This window comes from Electrona antarctica (assembly GCF_951216825.1).
Source record: "Electrona antarctica genome assembly, contig: scaffold_25, whole genome shotgun sequence".
Taxonomy (NCBI): domain Eukaryota; kingdom Metazoa; phylum Chordata; class Actinopteri; order Myctophiformes; family Myctophidae; genus Electrona; species Electrona antarctica.
The window spans coordinates 12,520,837-12,528,939 of NW_027637034.1; positions in this window are offsets into that span (position 1 = coordinate 12,520,837).

Sequence of the window (8,103 nt, forward strand, 5' to 3'; positions counted from 1 at the left end):
GGAATTATGAGGATAAAACACTCGACTGCCGTGACAGGATAATCAGCGATTAATAAAGGCCTGTTTTAAAAGCAAGGTCTGGTATTATAAGCTAATACAGTATGTCATGGAGTGCAGGCCCGGTTCTTCCTACAGGCCGACGAAGCAGCGGCTTCGAGCGCCATGGGGGGGGCTCCAAAAAAAATAAAAAACATTTTTTTTTTTTTTTACTCTGTCCCAACTCTGTCTGCCCAGTGTCCCCCCAGTGCCCCCCTAGTGCCTCCCCAGTGCCTCCCCAGTACCTCCCCAGTGTCTCCCCAGTGCCAGTGTCCCGCCAGTGCCTCCACAGAGCCTCCCCAGTGTCCCCACAGTGCCTCCCCAATGGACCCCCAGTGCCTCCACAGTGTCTCCTCAATTTTTGGGACAGAGTAAAAAAAACAAACAAAAAAATGACCTGAGTGTGTGCATGGCACGGGTTCAGTTTGAGGGTATAGCAGTGCTTAACACTAGTGTCTGTGAGGTCTTTCTGAACCATTTTGAGATTTTGAAGTTGACTCTCTTTGCCCGTGAAGCTCTCAGAAGATTCCCCTTCCGTGACTTTTCCTAAATATTGGATTCAAATCATCTCTGTATTTTTTTTTTTTTTTTTTTCATCTGAAACATTTTCTAAATATGATTTTAGTTAGGCATACTTATACCATCCCTGGCTGTTCGTTCGTTTTCGGTCATAATGACCCCTGCCACCCTTCCTTCCCTCACCGTAGTGGACTTCAAACCCCCAGACAATGGTCCTCATTCGCAAAGGAGAAATACACCACAGTGCAAATGATGCGTAAACAGATGCGTAATGATATCGTATTAATGCGTCCTCTCAACCTATGCTTAGGTCCCATGTTATTCAGGGAAGCTGGTGTAATCACTTCATTTGTGCGGATCGCCGAGTGTATCCTTTCCGCATTTTTCCCAAGCGATTCGCCTGGTGTCGCCTGGTTAGATGGAACATCCACGCCCATTCCACACCATATAAGGCAACAGGAAATATCGAAATACGTCATCATAGCCTGCACAGAGGATTCCCAAGCTTCAGATTATATACAACAGCCGCGATGAGCTTGTAGAGCAGTTCATTTTGACAGGCGGGTCTCTGCACGGACAGATCTTCAAGCAAACAGCGCAAGTTATATGTATATAATTATAAACGAAACTTGCCAACTTGGCACGCATTGCTTCACTCCTTGTTAAATGTCAGAACGTTAATAAGTTAACTGATGTTACAGTTACTTTCACATAATGAGAAAGAAGTTAATTTGTACTGTTCACCACACGACCAAATGCTATATTACAACTCGGCAATGATAAAAGCCCTTACTGATGAATTGCCATGCACTGCAGGGTTATATAAAAAAAGAAAGAACAATTGCACACTTGCCTGCAGAGGTAAAATATAGATATCCGATTTTGTATTGATTCATGCGGGGAAGTCCGTCTTTTAGATTAATATCATCTCACTGTCATCTGTCTGAATGCCATGTGGAGAATGGATTTGTTCTGATCATGGACATTTTCATCCATATACGGCGGGTAGCCTATATCCTCTTTGTCAGATGTAAGTGCAGGTAAATTTCATGATGTCGTCATAATAAAATGATTTGCGGGACATTTGGCACCAAACTTGATTGATCTCAAGATGAGATCAATGTAGTAGCCTACAGCCTAGCTACAGTTGCCCATATTATAATTAATTAAAGGTATATTCAGTGATTTCACTTAATTCAAATATCACTTATTTTTTTCTTATTTTTTGGATAATCCTCCCTACTATAAAGTGTGCTGACCATATAAGGAGTTCCTCCCTGTCCCCAGTGAGCCCCTGGGGTCAAAAAACCCTAGTTTCGGTTTGGGCTTTGGGTGGCAAAGCCTTCATCCAATCAGGATGAGAGCGGCCTTCCTCCAATCATGATCGAGTGGGGCGGACCTTGGTGCACATGCTGTTGGTCTGTTGTACTTCCCCCACTGTAGAGTGTGTGCATGTACACATCTTGTTACCGGGGTGGACCGGGTTTTTTTCCAAATCACCCAAATCACTGAATGCTCCTTTAAGGTGAGCTGGCTTAAAACTATGACTGGCCGAATTGCACACGCTGATTCCATAATGTGGACTTCTATTTTTTATAGGGCTAATTAGCCCTCGCTGTCTGTCTGTCAGACCGGCATGTCTGTGAACCATATATGCAGAGCTAAAAGCCAGTCGGGCCGGGCCGTGTTCTGTCCGGGCCGGGCTCACTGCGCCGTTATATTAATGTTATATTAATTTTCCAATGTGAATTTCACCCAGATTGGACTCGGTTCAGCGGCAGCATGCTGCAGTCCGCCCCCCCCCCCCCCCCCACACACACACACACACAACTGTGGCTCAGGAGGTAGAGCAGGTCGTCCAATGATCCATGGGTCGGCGGTTCGAATCCCGGCTCCTCCTGTCTACATGTCGAAGTGTCCTTGGGCAAGACACTGAACCCCAAATTGCTCCCGATGTGCTGGTTGGTACCTTGCATGGCTTCCGCTGCAATCGGTGTATGAATGTGTGTGTGAATGGGTGAATGTAATGCACAATCTATGTAAAGCGCCTTGGATAAAGGCGCTATATAAATGCACCATTTACCATTTACATAAATGCACCATTTACACACACCGACAGTCAGACTGACTCAAAGGAGCTCCATAACAAAACAATTTAAATAGGCCTACTGCAGGCATTATACACTAAACAACGTTGGATTCGTACAGTGCAGAATGCAGATAAGTGTATGTTCTTATTATAATTGTGAGTTTGTTTTTTAACATGCAGCGCGAGTCCGCGAGAGCCGATCTACAAGCTCACAACGTGTTGCACTGCGAGTAGAAAGCTGTCGAGTGAGCAGCGCAATCGCGCATCCTAGAAATATCCTAAACTAGAAAAAGTGCCCTTCTGGGCAGAGGTCTCCACCAGGATGATAGGAGTGTGTGTGTGATGTTTGGCAAAATGTTTAGGAACAATATAAACGTGTGTGTGTGTGTGTGTGTGTGTGTGTGTGTGTGTGTGTGTGTGTGTGTGTGTGTGTGTGTGTGTGTGTGTGTGACGCAGCTTGGCCTGTTGTAGCGCCACCATGAGGCTGATTTGAAAACTGTCAAGTGGCATTTCTTCCAAAGCCTAGTGGGAATATGCATGCACAGTTTCACCACAATCGGATGCTGCGTTGAGTAGTTGTGGCGATTTGTACAAAATGGGTACAAAGCGGGCTACTCCTGAAAAGTTTAGAAGCCATTCGTAGCCAATCAGGGTGGATTATGAGAAATCAAACAACCCGTCTTGATCACATGACTATGGAGAGCATGTGTACCGATTTGCGTGAAATTTGGATGAAATCTGAAGGAGTAATATTAGAAAATGTGTTTTACATATGTCGGCCTCCAGGTGGCGCTATAAAGAGCAGATGTGAAAAATTCCAGGCAAAGGTTTTTCCTTGGCCTCTAGGGAGTTGGCATACAAAGTTATCCACAGATCCGCGCAGTTAGAGGTAAAAACACTTTTCGGCCAGTTATAGCGCCACCATGAGGCTGAGTTGAAAATGTGCATGTGGCATTTCTTCCTCGGCCTAGTGGAAATGTGCGTGCACAATTTCACAGAAATCACACGATGTGTTCATGATTTGCAGCATTTTGTTTAGAACTGAGCACTCCTGCAAACTTTGGAAGCCAATCTTAGCCAATCAGGATGGAGTCTGAGAAATCTGAAAGACCTGTTTCGTTGAATGGCTCTAGAGAGACTGTGTGATGTTTGGACAAAATCTGTAGGTGTACTGTCCAAAAACTATTTTTTTGCCTCCTGGTGGCGCTATAACATGCCGTTCTGGAAATTTTGGGGCAGAGGTTCATCGTTGGCATCCAGGGAGTGTGTGTGCAAAATGTGGCATCGACCGGGTTAACGGTGCCGGAGATTAGCTGTTCACAGACGGACGGACGGAGTGCAAAACATACTCTCTCCCCATGTCTTCGGCCTGGTGGAGACAATAAATAAAAAGGTGGCAGTTTCTGTATGGGACTCTAGGCCAACTTGTCTCTAGAATGCATACATATAGGCATATACAAGTGATACTTGGCTTTTATATAGGCTATATCATTTCTTTATGTGCTGACCAATGTTGGGGACACATGCCTACATATTTTATCTGAGATTTGGGAACTTTTTATTGATTCAGCATGAAGACTAAAGCCTTCTACGCAAGCGTATGGCCTTTACACTACTATGAGAGCTGGCGTAGCTATGTGCGGAGTTTCCGACCAACCAACGTCACCGTCAAGTTCACGGAGATGGCCATGCATTCCCACGTAATGTGGGAATCCACGTAAATGCCTGTCCGCTCACGCTCCGCTCACGTAACGTCACGTTATGAGCGTAAACGCCGTTGTGAATGAGGACCAATGTCTCTACCCCGCTGGGGGGAAGGTGTCAAAGCATCTGGAGACAGTAGCCAATAACATCACAGGGGGAAAAAAAGGTATTTTTGACCTGAATTCAGCTCCTGTGGTAGGTGGCCTTACTTAGTGCTAACAAATTGAACAAGACACGTAACAGTGCATGTGCACAGCGTGCATTCCCTTCACACACTCCATAGAACAAAGTGTAACCACTGCGACATGTCCTCGTTTTTCCCTCTCCTGAGCTGTGTCTCTTTGGTCTTTTTGTCCCCACATTGGACGCCGGTGGCCTTGGCACTGTCCCCGCGGGCCTTGGCACTGTCCCCGCGAGCCTTGGCACTGTCCCCGCGAGCCTTGGCACTGTCCCCGCAGGTGCTGCATTACATGGGAAGGGATTGCTTGTAGCACCCGACCGAGGTTTCCCCCGCTTTTCCCAAACACCCACTAAGCTTGTGGAAAATTACAAACACACACACAAGGTCACAGTGGAGCCCAGCCAGGCTCCCACAGAGCCCCATCTGATCCTGACTGAAAACGCTAGCAATTACCAGCCCCCCTCCCCCCCCTCCCCCCCCCCCCCCCCTCCCCGGTGCCCGCGTTTCCTCCATGTGGGGCTGCAGCTCTTTCATTATTTATCCGAACAAATAGGATTACGATGGTCGGTCTGTGGTGGATTGATTGTGACCATGGAGGGGACGAGAGGCTCCAGAGACCTGCGATGATGCCGTGGCCGCTGCTGCTGGACGAGCCACTACTGTTTTGACCCCCTCCTCGTCTTGGTTTCAGTATCCTATACGCTCCTGTGAAGTGTGCCTCCCCTTAATTCTCCTCTTTCCATCCACACTTTAAGCGACACTGTGTTGACTTAAAGCAGTGGTTTTCAACCATTTTCAAATCGAGGCCCATTATTTATTCGGAATTTGAGCCACGGACCACCATTAATGAGATTTAGCCTCTCAGACCCAAAACGAAAGAATATTTTGTCATGCTGTATTGATGTTGGAACCATTAGGAGAGATAACAGGCAAACGTTGATCAAAATGTAAATTATTCACTAGTTACATTAGTTTAAGTGTGTAAAAGTTGTAAAATGTGTAAAATGTTATACTCTCAAGAGTTAAATATCTATAAGGGTCCATTTGGCTACCAACTCCATCATTTAGCTGGGGACCACCTCGAACCCCCTCAAGGACCACTGTTTGAAAACCACTGACAGTCATCCTTTCCCTGGCTGCACCCATCATTGAGCACGATTACAGTATAGGCAGAACATTGAGGTCTGCCGACAAGCTGGCTAAAATGCAGGAGAGATTGTGCATTTACTGGATGGAGAACCCGTTTGACTATACAGTAGTTTCAATTGGAAGATTTCCCCCTGATAATCTTGATCCATTCTTCAGACGATGGCAGTATGTTATGCTCCAGTGAACGCATTGGGTATGGTTGCCAAAATAGGACAGGCAAAAGGTGACAACGTGGCTCACACACACACACACACACACACACACACACACACACACACACACACACACACACACACACACACACACACACACACACACACACACACACACACACACACACACACACACACACACACACACACACACACACACACACACACACACACACACACATCCATCAGCTATTTTCAAATAGCTTATGTTTCAATTGGGCTCAAGTGATCAATGCATGTTTAGTAACAATAATCAAATACTAACTCAAATTGTCGAACAATTGTAATGAAGTAAAAAGCACAATATTTGCCGAGATGTATTTGAGTATTAGTAAAAGTATTAAATACAGCAGGGGTTCTCAACCCATGGGTCGCAACCCCTCGGGGGGTCGCCAAATTATTTTGGGGGGTCCCCAAATTATTTTCCAAAAAAAAATCTTTTTTTTTGCAACTGAATGGCTGGAAACTGGAAATGAAGAGTTTACATATAGTACACATAGTACATGCATACACCTTCCCTAATGATTATATCTGGTTTCAGTATTTATTTATGGTGTATTGTCTCTATTATTAAGGTTATTGTAGCAGTCAATTTATATTGGGGGTCGGGAGTGGGCGGGGGTCCCGAGACATTGCCAAAGCATTTCTGGGGGTCCCCGGCCAAAAACGTTGAGAACCCCTGAAATACAGTCCTTGAGTACATGTACTTTACACCACTGGTGTAGGGTTAGGGTGGCACTTCTCATTCAATAATAGTGCATGTTGTGGAAGTACTAATTCCTAATGGCTGAGGTTTGACCCCAAACCCCCATAAGTGATGAAGATATAACTCTCTTGGGTATAGTTATCTGATTCTGGAGATTGATCTTATTTATTTCTTTTTTTTTGCTGAGAGAAATGCTGGAAGGAATGTGATAGATAGCTCAGTCTTTCCCTTATGGCCGATATCAATCTTGATTAAGATGAATGGGTCTTTTCTCTGCCTAACCATGCAAATACTACTTTTACAATTTGGAAATTGGGGAGAAAAATGCAAACAATGTTATTTTTTCACACAATAGATCTCTGGCTGTAGTATTTGCTGAGATAAATCACCCTATACTCTCAAACGCGATTGCCACCGGAACCTGTCCAGACTTTTAATGCAGTTTTGCAGTAAGTCCAGACCTGATATCAGATCGCATAATGGACAGAAATAATGGAGATAAGAAAATTGTGTTTTTCTCTTCATCCCTGTTGCAGATACACAAGAGCATCTTTAACATAGTGTAATACCACATATGCTAAACAAGGCATTTAGCAAAGATGTCTCTGGAGACCTAAGCTGCTCTAAGAGATGGTGATTATAGAGCGTCGCAGTCCCGCCTCCTACCCTGGACCAGGAAATGAAACCCAATGCATTTTTCCCATAGACATTTCTTAAAGTATTTATTTAAAGACGGTTACGCCGCGGACAAAGCCAACTCTAGTCGTGACAACTCATGCCAACACAAACAATATTTTGGACCAAACAAATAATTACAAAGAAGAAAAACAACAAAAAAAGTGTTGTAACCTGCCGTTTTTTTCTTCTTTCTAATTATTTGTTTGGTCCAAAATATTGTTTGTGTTGTCATGAGTTGTCACGACTCGAGTTGGCTTTGTCCGCGGCGTAACCGTCTTTAAATAAATACTTTAAGAAATGTCTATGAGGAAAATGCATTGGGTTTCATTTCCTGGTCCAGGGTAGGAGGCGGGACTGCGACGCTCTATAGTTGTGGAGGTTTGCGTCCTGTGTCAAACTCCACTAATGGATAAAGCAAAGTCAAAGACAGCAGACATACTGCTAGCATAACAAACTTTTTCATACATATTTGGCCTACCCTAACCCTACCCTAACCCCCATCTGAAATGTTTTTTGGTAAAATTGTGAACATGAACATATCCAGTAGCATCAGGATTGCAGATGACAATCACACACATGTTCACACACACTCCTTCTCTGCCTACATCGACATTGGACGTCACAGTTCAAGCTTGGATGACTTATTAGGTTATTATTAATTCAGAGGCCAGTCTTGTATTTACTGGGCGACTGTGGCTCAGGGGGTAGAGCAGGTCATCCAATGATCCGTGGGTCGGCGGTTCGAATCCCGGCTCCTCCTGTCTACATGTCGAAGTGTCCTTGGGCAAGACACTGAACCCCAAATTGCTCCCGATGTGCTGGCTGGTAC